Genomic DNA, 18,533 nt, shown 5'->3' on the forward strand with positions numbered 1-18,533 from the left:
GGCCAGGAGCTGGAAAAGCATCTGGGATGATCTTTCCAAATTGGGATAATAGGACTCAGCTTATCAAGAAAACTTGTTCATACTGATGAATACAAGGAAAGGAATTCTTGCTTCTTTTGGACAAAGTGGTAATGGTGAGCACATGTGGGCAGATTTCAACACTCATAGGCAGGAGGAGTCACAGCAGGCTGGATGGCAGCCTGTGATACTGCATCAGGTGGTCGGGCAGCAGCAGGTGAGGTGGCAGTAGGGCTAGCAGCAGCTGGACTCACAGCAGCTGGGACAGCAGCAAGGCTGGCAGCAGCTGGACCCACAGCAGCTGGGGCAGCAGCAGGGCTGGCAGCAGTTGGACACACAACAGCTAGGGCGGCAACAGGTGTGCACAACACAGGTGGGTCGGTAACAATGGGTGTTGCACCAGGCACACTGGTAGCAGGGAGGCCGGAAACAGCAGGCAGTGCGGCAGCAGCAGGGCTGGCAGCAGCAGGGGGCACAGCAGCCAGAGCCACAGCTCTGGCCACAGAAGGTGGATCCACAACAGGAGCTGACCATGGTGTTGGTAGGATGAGTTTCTGGCTTTCTTTCAAGGTGAATGAGATTACTTGAGTTTGAAAGTCTCCTGCCTCAGAGCCACCTTATATACCATGCTGAGTGATGGCCATAACCCAGAAGACCTTATTTCCTTGTTATTGTTTAGCAAAATGGAAAAAATAAGGCTCAATATAGCAGTGGTAATTTTCTGGTTTTGTTCCAATATAGATGGCAAAATTATTTGCTTTCCTCATACATAAACAATTATTCAGTCTGCTCATCTGTGTTTATTCATTGTACCTCTTCCTCAATGTTGAAGGCAACTTATGTGAGTCATGTGGTAGTAAGACATGGTGCATTCCCAGTGTTTTTTCTCCTGTCTAGATGTTATTTTTGCACCTTACTTGGAAAATGATCATCCTGGAGAAAAGATCACTCTTGGTGCCCCATAAAACAAAACATAATTTCAGAAAGGCAGACATGAAAAGCAAGACATGAAAAATAATCACTTATGAGTAATGAGGAAGACTGTGGTACTAAGTGTGAGATAATGGGTTGATGTACTGAGGAAATGATGATTACTTAGAAAGCCCAAACTGCATGTACAATCATATTTCCATAACACATTATCTTATTTTAATTTTAAACAGGAAGTTTATTTAAACAACAAGATGCTTGACTTGAAGGGAAAACTATCTAGGATCAATTTCTTTGTTCTAATTCATCCCTACTGAGAGACAGAAATTGTAATACATGAAAGAGCTAAACAAAAAAAAGCTATGAAATTGTCCTTGGTTTTACAATTATAAAAGAAAAATATTGAAATTTTCCAATCCAACAAGTTATGCAAGGATTTTTTTGTTTTTTTTTAATGTAAAACAGTGAGAGTAAAATAACTTACTGGAATATAAAGATGAAAGTTAAATCATCATGCCACTAATGGAGAAAAGAGATATTTTCAAAGAACCAGTTTGTTTTTTCCCCTCCCCATCTCCATTTGATGTTGATTAAAATATTCCTTTAGCCATTTAGTTTTTAAAAAATCCAAAATGTGCCTGTGCACGTACACTAGTTACTTTATGTAAAATAAAGGAATGGGGAAGGGAATTAAAGAAGAGAGAAAACTATACTGCAGTGGTCAGATTTTGGATGAACCAAATCTTGGTTTTCTAATTGTGAATGTATTATTTTCCTTGGGAGCACAGTTCTGGAGTAGAATTGTAGATTCCCTTTTTGGTAAGCACCTCCTGTCTGCTGCTGGAATACATCATATACATACATGTATCTCCGTCCTCCATTTCCACCTGTGCAGGTTTGTCTGTCTCATTGATGGGTTACCCATCAAATTGGTATCTGATCTGCCCCGTTGACAAACCCTGTTATTCACAATAGGCTTTCATTAGTTTACTGAGTATTGTGTCCCTGTTAATTTTAAATTTCACCACTGACCCATCTTGCCCTGCCACCTTCAAATTAATGTGATCATTGTTTTCAGTTTTGACTCCTTCCTTGGGCTTTCCTTTGGCCATGGAGATTCTGGGGAGTCTCTTAAGTTGCCATTTCACAAGAGGGGTACCAGGTTGGTCCACTCCAAGGGAGAGAGAAAGAAGTAGCAGTGTGAGAAGGAGGAGGAGGAGGAAGATGATGGTGGTGATGGTAAGGAAAAGGAGGAAAAGAAAGAGGAGGAGGAGGAAGGGGAGAAGGAGGACAAAGGGGGGAATGCATAACACATTATCTTCAAAACTTTGGAAAAGTCTTCATATTTTGAGGACCTAAAATCTGCAGCTTTCTTCCTTTCTGGAACTGCTTGAATTGTTGTGCCCTTTGTGATATCAGCATCCAATGAGAGGTTCCCTTGCTCCTTAAAGCTTTGTATTTATATGCAATGACATTTCAGAGGATATGAAATAAATTTATAATACTTGCACTTGCTGCTTGCTTGATTTTTGTAGTCTCTTTACAGGAGAGGCAAGTTGGTAAGGCTGTTCTCCATTCTCAAAGAGGACCAAAATGACATCACTATATTAGAGTTACTGTGTGCACAGTGCAAGCTGGGAATGCTCTACCACAGCTTGGGAATGAATAATTCATGTGGACGTTTGGGGTGGATTCTCTAAATTTGTACATGTTGTGTTTCATTTGAACTGTTTCAATTCAGCTTTGCTCACAGAGCACAGTACCTTCTCTGAGGATGGCATGCCAAGCTGGGAGGTCCTATGACAGTGTCTCCCATGTCACAAATCAATTCTATAGTTCTTATGAGAGACCTCAATCATGTCCTTGTGTCATTTCCTCTGACCACCATGTGAATAATCTTTTTTGCAAGTGTATGTTTGGTATTTGAACAACATGGCCCATGCATCAGAGTTGTGCTCTCTGAAGCAGAGTTTGAATTCTTGGCAGTTTAGTTCTAGTAAGTGTTTAGTACCTTATCCTGCCAGGTCATCTTCGGAATCTGCCTAAGACAATTCAAATGGAAGTGATGCAGTTTCCTGACATGACCCTGGTATACTTTCCAGATTTCACAGGCATAAAAAAGCAAGGCCTTTTATATCAGCAATGCAATATTCACAATGCCTACAGAAATTACAGATATGCTTATGTAATTATCAATCACGAAATATATCAGGCTTGCTATATGGGGGATAAAGAGAGAATATTTATTAAAATACCAAAAGACCGAGTCCCAAAACCAGAAAGTCAAAGCCATCAGATTAGTAATTGGCACAGGTAGATAAAGTAGAAAGCGCCCACATTCTCAGGACTTTTAAACAGAACAGGCTACCTCAGGCAAAGGTCCTCCTCTCCCCAATCCAGCAACCACCCAGCATCCAGGAAGCATGCTTCCAGAAGCTCTGGCCCCTGGTAGTCTTCAGCAGGGGTCCTTAGCAAAATTCTGGCAGACTCAAAAAGGGGTTGGCGCCTACACCTCCACCTCAGGACTAATGCTGCCGCCGTCACCACCACTGCTAGTCACTGCAGGAACTCTAGCTTGGCTTCCACTTCCTCTTGTTGCACCCCTTCCTGATACCTCAGCAAGTCCAATGGGGCATGGAAGATCTTTAAATCCCATAACCCTTACATTCGGCCCCAAGATTTTTCATGTCCCTTGCTTGGCAAAAATATATTAGGAAGAACTGGTGTCAACAGAATTTCACAACAATATAAAAAGGATAGCACACAATAAACACAGAAAACCATATTTTAGGTTGCGGCTTGAGCACAAGCTCCCCATCATTCCCCCCACCCCGAACAAATGGGGCCCAAAAATCTTGTGGTAAGGGGTGAAGGTCTCTTCTTCCATGGCTACTTGCTGCTGAAATCAGATATAGAGCTGTCCCTGTCCCAAGGGGTCCCATTTGAGAGGTCAGTTCTTAATTTGCTTGATGCCAGGTCCAGGGGTGACGCATCACAGTTGCAGACAGGGGGTGACATGCAGCTTAACCTATCAGGTGGAGGGTATCAAGCCTGAAGAGACAAATCTAGCAAACAATGTGAACAGACAAAAAGTCAAGAAGAAGCAAAGAGACAATAACCAGACTATTGTAGCCTCATTCACAGTAGAATAAATAAGTTAAGGGTACAATTTTGTAATAATCATCTCCAGAATAAACAATAGTTACAGTGTTATCCCTCCCATGTGCTATAATCTCTGCAGCCTTTGGAACATCATCTGGCTTCCGTTTTACCCATACTTTAGCTCCTGATTTTATTCTATCAGTAGAACCAAATCCTTCAGTTCCTCTGACAGTTATTTAGGAAGGAGGGTCAGTTTTTACAAGTGCTATTGTTTTACAAGGAACGATAATCACTTGAACTATCCTATCATTTTTATGAATCTGTATGGGCCCTTCACCTAAATTATGGAATGTTACAACAATTTCTCCTTGATAATTGGAATCTATTACTCCATGTATCTATCCAATACAATACATGTATTCCTTGAGCTGCTAATCCTGATTTGGGTAAAATCTGTCCAAAGTGATTTTTAGGGATCGTTATGCATATCCCAGTGGAGGTTTTTCTTATTTCTTTTGTGTCCAATCAAAAGTCCTCTAAACAATGTAAATCATACCCCACCGAACCAGGTATTCCTGGGTACGGTTGTGGGGCATCTGGCCTCAAAGTCCAATACTCAATATTTGGGATCTTATGTGTTTGTTGTTTTCTAATTTGCAAATTTGGGGTCATCATTCTGGTTAGAGGTGTACTTCCTTCCAATGGTCTATTATTCAAATTATGTAAAGCCACGAAGAAATTATCCTTCCAAAGTTGATATGAATTGTTGGAACTTAACTTCCTCAACTGTTCTTTTAGTAATCCATTCATTCTTTCAATTAACCCAGATGCTTCTGGATAATATGGAATAGGATATATCCATTCTATATTATGTAGTATACAATACTTCTTCATTTCATTGCCTTTGAAATGTGACCCATTGTCACATTCAATCTGCATTGGGGTTCCATAATATAGACTTATGAGATCTAGAGTTTTACAAGTGTTTTTCTGGGTTCCATTGTTATAAGGACAAGCCACTACTACACCTGAATAGGTGTCAACACAAGTACATATAAATCTACATCCTTTGTCTAGTAGTAGTGGACCAATATAATCTATTTGCCAGATTTAGGCTGGGACTTTTCCTCTTGCTATCTCTCCAGTTACTACCCGAGGAATAGTTCACTCCTTTTCCAATTGACATATATGACATTCTTCTGCTATCAGTTTTAACAGTGAATGAGAGATACTAATACCTAGATCTTGTGCCCACTGGTATGTGGCCTGGACCCCCAAATGGCCTGCTGTTTTGTGGACCCATTTTGCTAATACAGGATCATCAGTTGTTGTCAAAGTAGAGACAATAGTTCAGCAGCAATCTTTGCCAGTCGATCAGCACAAGCATTGTATTCACGTTCTGGCGTGGTGAGGGCCACATGAGCATCTACATGAAAAACTGACAAGTCAGTGACCAAAGACATGTTCCAGATATCTTCCCATAATTCCTTGCCCCAGACTTGTTTGCCATGAATTTCCCAATTTTCATTTTTCCACATGGCCACCCACGTAGCTAACCCATTAGCTACTGCTCATGAATCAGTGTATATGACACTGTCCTCCTTGTTCTATTTTGATGGCTTAATATACTGCCATAAGTTCAGCTTATTGGCTACTTGCACGTATCCCAGTACTTTCTAAAGTCCTTCGAGTACATGAGTTATAGGCCACTGCTTTCCAATGTCTTTTTTGGCCCAAATATTTTGCTGTCCCATCAGTAAACCATGCATGTCTCTTTTGTTCCTCAGTTAATACATCATATCCCTCGTTCCATTTTACAGTGGATTGTACCAATTGTTGCTTTGGCTCAGGGGGTGTGTCATTCCTCTCAATTTCTATGTTTGCTGCAGATTCATGTAGAGCAGAGACTCCGCTTTTGCCTGTTTTCGCTCTATTTTGAATATACCACTTCCATTTGATTATACGTGCCTCTTGGGCATGTCCAATTTTGTGAGAAGCTGGGGTACTCATTACCCAGGTCATAATCGGGATTCCAGGTCTTAATATCACTTCATGGCTCAGAATCAGTTGTTCAGTCTCCACGAAAGCCCAATATGCAGCTAACAACTGCTTTTCTAAAGGTGCATACTGGAGTCGAGATGAAGGGAGTTTCCTACACCAAAATCCCAAAGGTACATTTTGGCTTTATTGTTTTTGCCATAAGTTTCAGTTTGCATGATCATCTTGTACAGTCACTTGCAATTCCACTGGACCATTTTGCATGGGCCACAAATCTAGGGCCAATTGCATGGCAGCCTTGGGTTCTTCAAAAGCTTTACTCTGATCAAGTTCCCAATCGAATTCATATTTCTTCCGTGTGACTCTATATAAAGGTTTTAAAATCTGTCCGAAATGTAGAATGCGGTGCCTCCAGTATCCAAAAAATCCTGTGAACTTTTGGGCCTCTTTCTTATTGGTAGGGGTAGGAAAATCCTGAATCTTTTGTTGGGCTTGAGGAAGAATCTCCCTTAGCCCCTTCTTCCATTGTATACCCAAAAATTTCACATTCTGAGCTGGTCCTTGAACCTTTGCAGGGTTAATTTCCCACCTTTACTTTGCATATGCTCAATTAGAAGGGTCAAACTCCCTTCTACTTCTTTTGCATCTTTTCCCTGTATCGGGATATCATCAATGTAGTGGGTAAGCTGTACACCAGGTAGCTTTAATTCATCCAACTGTTCAGCCACAATCCTGTGACAAATAGTGGGGCTATGTATGTACCCTTGTGGCAAGCATGTGAAAGTATATTGTCTACCCTGCCAAGTGAAAGAAAATTGGTCCCATTGTTTAGGGTCTATTGGGATGGTGAAGAAGGCATTTGTGAAGTCAATAACTGCTTACCAAGTCCCATCATATGTCTGGATCCTTTCTATTAAGGTGATGGTATCTGGAACAGCAGCATACAAAGAAGGAGTCACCTTATTCAACTGTCTATAATCCACAGTCATCCTCCATGGGCCATAGGATTTTCTTACTGTCCAGACAGGATTATTCCATCTTGTGGTTGTAGGGACTAACACTCATGCTTCAAGATATTCCTTTATAGCAGTGGTAATTTCATCTTGCCCACCTGGCACACGATACTGTTTTAAAGTAATTACTTCAGAAATTTCAGGTAAAGTGACTGGGTCCATTTTTATTTTTCCCACTAAAACTGTATTAATACCTATCTTCCTTACAGCAAATTGGTATCTCCCTTCCGGTAAATTCAGAGTCGTGCCTCTCAATACATCTATTCCAATGATGTATTCATGAATGGGTACAACAACCACAGTATATTTTTTCTTAGGTAACTGCCCAATTTTCATTGTTATTTTAACTTGTCTCACTGATATTCCAGCCCCTCCTAGACCTGTGATGGTAATAGGAGTTCCATGTTTAAACTTATCAGGGTTTCCATAGATAAGTGTGGCCTCAGACCCAGTATCAAGCAGTGCCCTAGTCACAGTAGTTGATCCATTCTTCCAATATATTGTTAAACCAATATGGGGTCTGCAATCTCTTCTGCATATTTCTTTTATCTGGGTTTGGGTTTGGCCTATCTCCTATTCTCCCTGAAGGTGGGGCCAACTTGGATACAAAGATTCAGATTCAGAAATACCTGCAGGGGTGGTTCCTGCTTCCCTGTTCATTCTAATGCTAAGTACCTTTTCTTGGTACAGCTCATGCAACTCTTTAGTTGGAATACAATCTATTCTTCTAAAGTCCAACCCTGCTCTTAATAGAGCATTAAACAGTTCCCTTCTTGTTGGTCTATTTTGTCTCTGAATCCTCTGGCTGTTTGCTCTTCTCTCTCGAGGCAATTTGTCTTTTTCCCATTCCCCTGGGTCACTTAACTGTGAAATCTTATCCAGCACCTCTGAAAGAGGGTACCCTATTTCTCCAATTAATAGAGTCAGAATTAGGTGCTTATATGCAGGAGGAGCCGCCTTCACTATGATATTTCCATGAGGAACTCCTAGGGGGGCACCATAATATGCATGTGCATCTCCAGTCATGATAGCACTTTTCATTACCTCCTCCTTTAGCTTTCTCATACAGTCTCTAATTAAGTACCAGGGTCTGTCTTCCCTAGGCCACATAGAGTCAGTAGGATATTGCTTTTTGCATCCCTCTGCAGCTAAAGCTAACAGATTAGTTTTGTTGTTATCTCCTTTCATATAGTGATCCCTAAAACCTTGGTGTACAAAAGGATTCTGACTTATACTTATGAATTTTAAGCAGTCCTCATTGTCCAGGGTTATTCCTTCAGCACCTTCATCAGTGATTCTTACTATCAAAGACACTAAAGACTCCCTCATTCTTTGGGTGAATCTACTCAATATATCAGTGATCTCCTGTTGAGTGAAATCCTCAATTATCTCCCTGGACTCTGTTTTGCCCTGGTGGTTCTCCTGTCTTCTTCTTCATATGGGGAGAGCTTCTACATTAGGAGACTCCTCATCTAACCTTGCTCCATTCTCCTCACACACCTTCTCCTGGAAGCTATCAGGGCAACTCTGCCCAGCCTGTACAAAAGCTGCATGTACATTCCTTCTGCTATTTTTTTTGCTTCCTTTTAGCTACATGAACAGTAGCTTGTTCCTGGACCACATGAGTCCCTCTAGTTTACTCTTCTGAATGCTGTGACACAGAAGAATCCTCAGACAAACCAGCTGACTCCCTAGCCATCCAAGCTCTTTCCTCCAGCAGCTTATCCCTACTTTTACACATAAGGCCATAACTTATTAGCAGGACCCAGCCTCTCCTGCACACTCCTGCCAGTTTTTTGCCTGGTTCTATGGGTATTCCTTGCAAACATCTTTCCAAATCTCCAGGTTCTCCCTCTTTTAGCCTTGATTCCCAGTTTCCACAGGGCCCTGTGCTTTTGGCCCATTCTCTGGCTAGAGAGGAATAAGGCAAATCCTCCCATCCTGGAATAGCCATTTCTCCCTCTAAAACCCCCTGCTTCCAAATAGATGCCTGACATTTTGTGATCACATCCTCATCGCCTAATATATCAGCAATGCAATATTCACAATGCCTACGGAAATTACAGATATGCTGATGTAGTTATCAGTCACAAAATATATCAGGCTTGCTTTATGGGGCATAAAGAGAGAGCATTTATTAAAATACCAAAAGACTGAGTCCCAAAACCAGAAAGTCAAAGCCATCAGAGTAGTTATGAAATTGGCACAGGTAGATAAATTAGAAAGCACCCACATTCTCAAGCCTTTAAAACAGAACAGGCTACCTCAGGCAAAGGTCCTCCTCTCCCCAACTCACAGCAACCACCCAGCATCCAGGAAGCATAGTCCCAGCAGCTCCGGCCCCTGGCAGTCCTCAGCAGGAGTCCTTAGCAGAAATTCTGACTGACTCAAAAAGGGGTTCGTGCCCCCACCTCCACCTTGGAACTACCACTGCCACTGTCACTGCCACTGCTAGTCAATGTAGGAACTGTAGCTTGGCTTCCACTTCCTCTTGCTGCACCCCTTCCTGCTATGTCAGCAAGTCCAATGGGGCATGGAAGATCTTTAAATCCCATAACCCTCACACCTTGGTCAGATCTACAAATATTATGTAGAGATCTCTGTAATGCTCTTGATAAGGATATGATCCTAGAAAAATGAGCTGAACACTTCCATAGAATTCTCAACAGAACATCATCAATCAATGCTGAGCACTGATTGTTTACTCAGGTTGAAGTCAATCCCTCCCTAGCTGAAGCTCCAATGGAAGAAGAGGTTTTGAATGCCATTAGACTCCTTTCATGTGGCAAATCATCTGATGCTGATTCTATTCCAGCTGAGATTACAAAGTAGTGGTTCTGTTGTTCATACAAAAGCTGACTGAAATTTTCCCGGTCATATGGCAAGAGAATGTTTCTCCAAGGAATTCAAGGATGCCTCAATTGTCCATCTCTATAAAAGCAAAGAAAGTAAGTTGCCCCGAGACAATCACAGCAGGACCTCTCCCTTAGTCATTGCTATCAAGATTCTTACCAGTGTTCTCCTTATTGGCTGAGCCTTCAACTGGAAAATGGTCATCTACCTAAGAGTGTGGCTTCAGAAAGGGCTGAGGAACAGGCAATACATCGTCTGAAAGCATATTGGAGCATATTATTTGCACATTTTCCATCCTTGTGGTTTTCTTCCTTCTGTTCTGGTTCTTCTTTCATAATATGACCAATGTGGAAATATGGTTAATATGATGTATATGTGTAACCTATATCAGATAGCTTTCGGTCTTAAAGAAGGGAGAAGGAAGGAAGGAAGGGAGAAAAATTTGGTACTCAAAATCTTCCAATAAAAAATGTAGAAAACTCTCTGTATATGTAATTGGAAAATAAAATAAATAAAAGGTTAATTAATTAGCTAATTAATTAAAATAAAGAAATTTTTAAAAAGGTAGTTTCAGAAAAGCCTGGGAAGATATATATGATCTGGTACAATGTGAACTGATTAGAAAGAGGAGACCATTACACATAGTAACAGCAATGTTATAGTCTTGATCAACTATGAGAGACTTAGGTACTCTGATCAATATAATGATCCAAGATAACTTGGAAAGATTTATGATGGAAATTTGGCTTTTTAAGGCATTCTTCTCCTCATTGCCTTTTTGAGCCTCTTTTTGCCATTTAAGTTAGTCTATTTTTAAAGGTGTGTTTTTCTTCAGTTAGGCTCTTAACTCTCATTTCATAATTTTCTTGCGTTGTTCTCATTTCTCTTCCCAATTTTTCCTCCACTTCTCTTATCTGCTTCTTAAGGTCCTCTATGGCCTATAACCAGCTCGTATTTTCCTTTGAAGCTTTTGGTGCAGGAGTTCTGACTTCACTGTCTTCCTCGTGTTCCATGCTTTGCTCCTTTTTATCCCCAAAATAGGAGTGTAATGTTGGAATCTTCTCTCTGCTTTGTTTCCTTTGCCTGGTCATGTCTCCCCTCAGTCACTTGACCCCTGGGCTTTTTGCCACAGTAGGACTCTGCCACCAGACAGGGGAGCTTTCGTCCCAAATGCTGGGGTCTTCTCAGCTGCTGGAGGTATTAGATGGGTACCCTCTATGAGGTCTCCACACGCCCTGGCAAGCTGGACACACACCTTAGGACCTCCACCCTAGACTGCAATCCAGATCCAAGCGGTTAAAGCAAGAGCAATTACACCGCAGACTGGTGCTTGGTCCCTGTACACTCTGCAGTCCAGGAGCTAAAGCTGCCAGGTGGAGCTGGCTGGCTGTGCCAGTGTCTCAGCGGCTTCTCACCCCGCGGGCAAAAGCCACGCACTCCCACTTACTGGGTCCCAAAGTCCAGACTGCACTGACCTCTCATTTTGTCCTTTGCATCTATGTGTTGATAAATCTGGAAATAGCCACAGCTGCTGCTGATCTGTAGTCCCTCTAGCAGGGGGCTGGTTAGGTCAGCCCTGGGGTTAAAGACTTGGCATGGAGCTGGGCTCGGCTCCTAGAGCGCTGAGCTGGCCAATTCCTGCTGCCCTATCATCTTTCCTCAGTGGGAGATTAGCTTCTCTGTGTCATTTTGTGGGTTCTGCAGCTCCAACGTTTGTTTAGAGTCCCCTTTTTACTTGGATTAGGGGAGGTGGAAGCCAGAGCAGCATGCTTCTATTCCACCATCTTGACTCTGCCCCCAGAATCCCTTACAATCTAACTTCTGATCTAATCATTCCACTGAAACTGATCTCTCCAAAGTTACCAATGATCTCTCAGTTGCCAAATCGAATGACCTCTTCTCACTATGCATTATCTTTGACTACTCTGTAGCCTTTGACTCCATTGATCACCCTATCCTCTTTGATGCTCTCTGCTCTCTAAGTTTTCAGGAGTCTTACTGCTCTTTGTCTCTTTATCGTTCAAACCATTTCCTCGAGCTAAAAGTATGTTTCATGGTTCTGTTATGGCCCCCTTCTCTCTCTGTACTACTTCCCTGGTGATCATATCAGCTCCTATGGGAGTTAATTACCAACTGTATGCTTATGAATATGAAATATATGCATCTTGCCCCAATTTAACTACTGACCTAAAATCTCACATCTCTACCTTTTAGAATCCCAAATTGATTTTCCAGTAGGCCTCTTAAACTCAACATGTCCAACATCTCCCAAAATCGTTTCTACTTCTCCCACCTTTCCTATTCCTGTAGAGAGCAACAAAATTTTGCCAATCCCTCAGGATCACAACCAAGGAGTCATTCTTGAATTCTTCATTCCTCACTATATCTAATTTCTCATATCCAATATGTTGCAAAGATCTGTCTATTTCAACTGTACATTTTTCATATAATTACCCTTCAGTTTCTTGACACTGACACCCGTCTAGTGGAAGTGCTTATCACCTCATACCTAAAATATGAAAAAGAGTGAACTAGCCTCAAATATCTCCCCACTCCAATTCCATCTTCAAGTCAGCTAATAAAGTGATTTTCCTAAAATGCAAGTGCAACCATGCCACAGAAGCCCCCAATAAACCAATGTTTCCCTATGACCTCCAGAGTCAAAAATTGCTCTGTTTGGCTTCTATAGACCTTCATAACCTAACTCCTCCTACCTTTTCAGTCTTCTTAGACATTACTGATGCCCATTTGACAAACAAGACACTGTAGCTCACATATCTAGACATTGTCTCTGGTTCTTCCCCATGCCTGGTATGTTATCTTTCCTCCACTCTGTCTATTGACTTCCCTGGCTTCCTTTAAGTGCCAACTAAAATGTCATGTTTGACAGGAAGCTTTTTCCAATATCCTTTAATTCTAGTTCTTTTGCTTTCTTAATTATTTCCTTTTCATTCTGTACATTATATTTTTGCATATTATATATATATATATATTTGTTTGCATATTATTTCACCCTAGAAAGTAAGTTCCTTGAGGGCAGGGCCTGTATTTTGCCCGCTTTTTGTGTCCCTAGAGCTTAATACAATATCTGGCAAATAGTAAGGAGTTAGTAAATGTTTATTTTGGTTCCAATGATTGATTTCTAAGCCTATGATGGTGCTAAATATAGGGAGATCACTGGGACAATCAACATTGGGAAATCACAATAAGTCTCATTGTTGGCTCAATTATACAGATAAAAGTCCTGCTCTTGTGTATTCCATATACTACTCATATATCCTAAAAATTCCTTAGCTAATTTCTATGTTTAGCTTTATGCATGAATGAGAGTGAAATTTGTTACATGAAAGAATTTTTAAATGGTCCACAAAGCACTACCAGGTATTTTTCAGGTTTATGTATTGTATATATTTAGTGAATAAGTGCATAATTTAGCCAGATGCAAATCCAAAACCAAAGTTCTCTTAGAAGCTATGAAAGCAAATTTTCTAAAGGGTAGATCAGAGAATTTTGACCCCATTAATGAGTTCAGGAATCTTACTAATTTGCCTAACATCACACATCAATTTCTCTGTTTGTCATTTAAATCTCTTTTATATTACAACCCCTTCTAACCTTACCAGTTCATTTATACTTTACTCATCTCTTCATATTCTGTAATCTAGCGACCTTGGCCTACTTGCAGTTCCTCAAATATGGCAGCCCATCTCTCACCTCTATCTAACTGTCCCTCATACCTGAATTTCACTCCCTCTTCAACTCTGCCTCTTAGCTCCCCTGGTTTGCATCAATATTTAGCTCAATTTTCTTCTGCATAAGGTCTTTATCATATCACCATACCTAGTACTTTTTTCTCTTGTTTACTCTGAAAGTCCCTTATATATGCTAATTATTGACATGTTATATACACACAATTAGGATGTAATCCCCTTTAAGATTGGGGCAGGTTTTTTTTTGTTTTTTGCACTATGAATGCTTGACACTATGCTTAGTATGTAGTAAGCTTTCTTCACTGAATGATTCATGGAAATTGTGTGTGCTGTGTTATTGGGCTGGATAGATTTTCTTGGAGGTGAGGCTCCAGAAAAGAAACATGTTCCCTGAATGAATATGAAGAAAAATGACTAAGTGAATATTTATTCCTTGGTATCAACTTACTTAGAGTGTGTGGGTGTTTGTGTTTGTGTTTTTGTGTGTGTGTGTGTGTGTGTGTGTGTGTGTAATTCGGTTGCTTGTACTGCTCTCAGAACATAAGAGATGTCTGTGAGGTCATAATTATGTGTAATGCCAAGCAAAGGCAACTTCCCAAGGTTCAAAATACCAGCATAGGTGCTCTGCATTTTATTTAGTGAAAAATTAAGAACAGAGAAGATCAAAATATGACATCATTCAAAATACAGCATTTACTAAGTGTGATTTAATCAAGTACTACCCTACCCCTGGACATTACATTCATTTAATCAATCACAAAGCCCCTGTTCTAATTACTACTCCACCCCTAGGCTGTCCATTCAATTTAGTCCATCACAAAGCCCTTCTTCTCAAATGGAGATTAGTTTCCAATCATAAGTAAATTACATTCATTTGTTCAATCACAGAACACAAAAAGGTCAAAAGTTCCCCACTGTTGGATCACAGTTGAATCTATCCCAGAGTTAAAACAAGTTTAATCACAGCACTTAATACCCAAATGGAGGTCTTTTCTTCATCTTGACATGAGGCAAGTTCTCAGCGATATTTGTTCCTGGGGAGACAAAGCTTTGCAAGGCCACAAGATACATTGCCATTCTCTTCATTAATTCATTCTCTGTCTGCAGAACAGTCCTAGGACCCCTGAAAACATTAGCAAAACCCTCTACCAGGATTTCTGTAAACATACAACAAGAAAATCCTTCAGGGCTTCTGAACCAACAGCAAGGTTCCAAGACCTCTGCAACAACAGCACTGTCCTTCACCAGTGGACAGAATTTACTCTCTGTCTGCAGAACAGTCTCTGGAGCTCTGAACCAACAGCAAGGTTCTAAGACTTCTGCAACAACAGCACTGTCCTTCACCAGTCGACAGAATTCACTCTCTGTCTGCAGAACAGTCTCAGGAGCTCTGAACCAAGAGAAAGGTTCTAAGACTTCTGCAACAACAGAACTGTCTTTCACCAGTGAACAAATCTGGCAAAAAAAAAAACATCAAAACAGACAGACAAAGTACCAGCATAACAACCATGTCTCAGTCCTTGGCAGTTCTGGGTGGCAGCTCTCAAAGTCCCGGGCAATTCAAAGTGGCCCTCAGCAATCCTCTCCATCTCTCTCTTTCTCCAAAATGCTGCTTCCACAAAGTTCTTCTGCCTCTCTCTTTTCTTGCATCTCTCTAAATTTACGTCACCAGCTCCTCCCAGTTCAACCCTCTCTTTTCAATTCAACAAGTCCATCCCACAAGTGGGATTCACAAGCTCTGGGTTTTAACATAATCAGTTTGAAAACCAAGCCAATACAGGGGGATCTTTAAATTCAATTTCTATTTCATTGTGGTCACTGTCCATTATCAATTCTGAAACAGTCTTGGAATCAAAATTGAATATGGTTTTTCTCACAATTCTCAGTCTATACCAATAAATATGGCTTAGCTAGACAATCAGATTATTTTTTTCTCTGGACAAAATGGTTGTAAAGTCATAAGTGTTATTTCATTCATCAAGACACTTTATGTATTTCTTAATTCAATGATGTTTGTCCAGACCTGTTATTTTCTGTAAATGAAACAGATGAGAAATTCATCTAAGACTTGTATATAGTTTATGACTATAGTCCTGTAGTTGCCAGGAACAATTAAGTGTCTTGCCCAGGTTGTTGTCTTGCACAGTTAGTACATGTCAGACTTCATGTCTCTCGTGTTAATGTCTTACTGAACCAGTATCAGGCTATAGCTAATAAGTTTTCTCTTTCACCTTAGGAAAAAAATATATTTGCCAAAAATGAGGGAAAATACATAAGAAAGAAAGACTCATGAAACTTTATTTTTCTATGTTAGTATGTTAACTTTTTATTAGGAAAGAGACAGACAATAAGACAAGGGAGTCACTGTAAGGAAAGCAAGGAAAGAGAATGATATGATTGCAATCCCACATCCCAGATATTAGGTGTGAGATAGTTGTTTTTGAGTAAACACAACAGCAAACCTGCTTTGTAATAAGAAGGTTATAGTAATTGATGAATTCCAGTAGCAAAGTGATGAAATTTGATGTATTTTGTACATTTCTAAACAAATGTACTTGGAGTAAATTCCATATTGGTCTCTATGAAGAGAAAAGAGACCAAAAGAGGAGATAGTTGTGATGGAGGCCAGAAGCTGGAAAAGCAACTAAGTTGATCTTTCCAAATTGGGATGATAGAACTCAGCTTATCAAGGAGACTTGTTCGTACTGATGAATACAAGGAAAGGAATTCTTGCTTCTCTTGGACAAAGTGGTAATGGTGAGCACATGTGGGCAGATTTCAACACTCATAGGCAGGAGGAGCCACAGCAGGCTCGAAGGCAGCTTGTGATTCTGCAGCAGGTGGTCGGGCAGCAGCAGGTGAGGTGGCAGTAGGGCTAGCAGCAGCTGGACTCACAGCAGCTGGGACAGCAGCAAGGCTGGCAGCAGCTGGACTCACAGCAGCTGGGGCAGCAACAGGGCTGGCAGCAGTTGGACACACAACAGCTAGGGCGGCAACAGGTGTGCACAACACAGGTGGGCCGGTAACAGTGAGTTTTGCACCAGGCACACTGGTAGCAGGGAGGCCGGAAACAGCAGGCAGTGCGGCAGCAGCAGGGCTGGCAGCAACAGGGGGTACAGCAGCCAGAGCCACAACTCTGGCCACAACAGGTAGAGCCACAACAGGAGCTGACCATGGTGTTGGTAGGATGAGTTTCTGGGTTTCCTTCAAGGTGAATGAGATTATTTGAGTTTGAAAGTCTCCTGCCTCAGGGCCACCTTATATACCATGCTGAGTGATAGCCATCACCAGGAAGACTTTATTTCCTTGTTATTGTTTAGCAAGATGGAAAAAATAAGGCCCTAAATGTGGCGGTGGTTTTTTTCTGGTTTTGTTCCGATATAGATGGCAAAATTATTTCCTTTCTTCATACATAAACAATTATTCAGTCTGCTCATCTGTGTTTATTCGTTGTACTTCTTCCTTAACGTTGAAGGCAACTGATGTGAGTCATGTGGTAGTAAGACATGGTATCTTCCAAGTGTTGTTTCTCCTGTCTTGATGTTACTTCTGCACTATACTTGAAAAATGGTCATCCCGGAGAAAAGATCACTCTTGGTGCTCCATGAAATTAAAAAAAAAAGATTTTATAATGGCACAATGAACTTTCAGCAGGACAAGAAAAATAATCACTTGTGAGTAATGAGGAAGACTGTGGTACTAAGTGTGAGTTAATGGGTAGATGAACTGAGGAAATGATGATTACTTAGAAAGCCCAAACTGTGTGTCACAACATATTTCCATAACACATTATCTTGACAACCTTGGAAAAGTCTTCATATTTTGAGGTCCTAAAATCTGCAGGTTTCTTCCTTTCTGGAACTGCTTGCATTATTGTGCCCTTTGTGACATCAGCATCCAATGAGAGCTCTCCTGGTTCCTTAAAGCTTTGTATTTGTATGCAATGACATTTCAGAGTACCTGGAATCAATTTGTTATACTTTCACTTGCTGCTTGTGTGATTTTAGTTAAGTCACTTCACAGGAGAGGCAAGTTGGTATGGCTGCCCTTCTTCCACAAAGAGGACCAAAATGGCTTCACTATAGTAGAATCAAGTCACAGTGTGTCTGACCAGACCAACACATGTTTGGATTACTCTACCACAGGTCGGGTAAAAATATTCCATGTGAACATTTGGAATGAGTTTTCTAAATTCCCACATTTTGTATTTCATTTGAGCTACTTTAATTCTGCTTTGCTCATACAGCACAATACCTTTTCTGATGAGGGCACACCATGCTGGGAGGTTCTGTGCCAGTGTCTCCCATTTCACACAATGAATCTAGTGTTCTTAAGAGAGACCTTGAGAGTGTCTTTGTATCATTTCCTCTGACAAACGTGTGAATGCTTGTCCTGTGTGAGTTCTCTAAGAAATAATCTTTTAGGCAAGCAGATCTTCGGCATTCAAACAATGTGATGAGCCAATTGTAGTTTTGCTCTCTGTACTAGAGTTTGAATGCTTAGCAGTTTAGTTTGAGAAAGGTATTTAGGGTCTGGTATTTTATCCTGCCAGGTGATCTTTGTCATCTTCCTAAGACAATTGAAATGAAAGTGATTCAGTTTTCTGATTTGGCCCTGGTATACTGTCCAGGTTTCATAGACATACCAGAACAAAGCCAGTACAATATCTCTATAGATGTTCAGTTTGGTATTCAGTCTATTACCTCTTCTTTCCTATATTTTTGTTCAGGACCTCCTTAATAGGATAGTATAGGAAGTTGGGCATCTACCTGAGAGCAATTGTGGCTTCAGAAAGGGCTGAGGAAAGGTTGAAATGATATTTGCTGCCCAACAACTTCAGGATAAATGCCAAGGGCAGAACAGAGGTATGTAAACAACCTTTGTAGTTATGACCAAAGCCTTGATGCAG

The 18,533-nt window shown here is 40.9% G+C and overlaps 1 pseudogene; it reads right to left on the reverse strand.

Moving 5' to 3' along the window:
• Positions 1-162: 162 nt before the first annotated feature.
• On the reverse strand, positions 163-16,799 carry LOC138150756 (keratin-associated protein 4-7-like; annotated as a pseudogene).
• Positions 16,800-18,533: the final 1,734 nt, after the last annotated feature.

This window comes from Petaurus breviceps, unplaced genomic scaffold, assembly GCF_028583685.1.
Source record: "Petaurus breviceps papuanus isolate PSGF00001 unplaced genomic scaffold, PetGlider_PUasm1.0 90887, whole genome shotgun sequence".
In the NCBI taxonomy this organism is placed as follows: domain Eukaryota; kingdom Metazoa; phylum Chordata; class Mammalia; order Diprotodontia; family Petauridae; genus Petaurus; species Petaurus breviceps.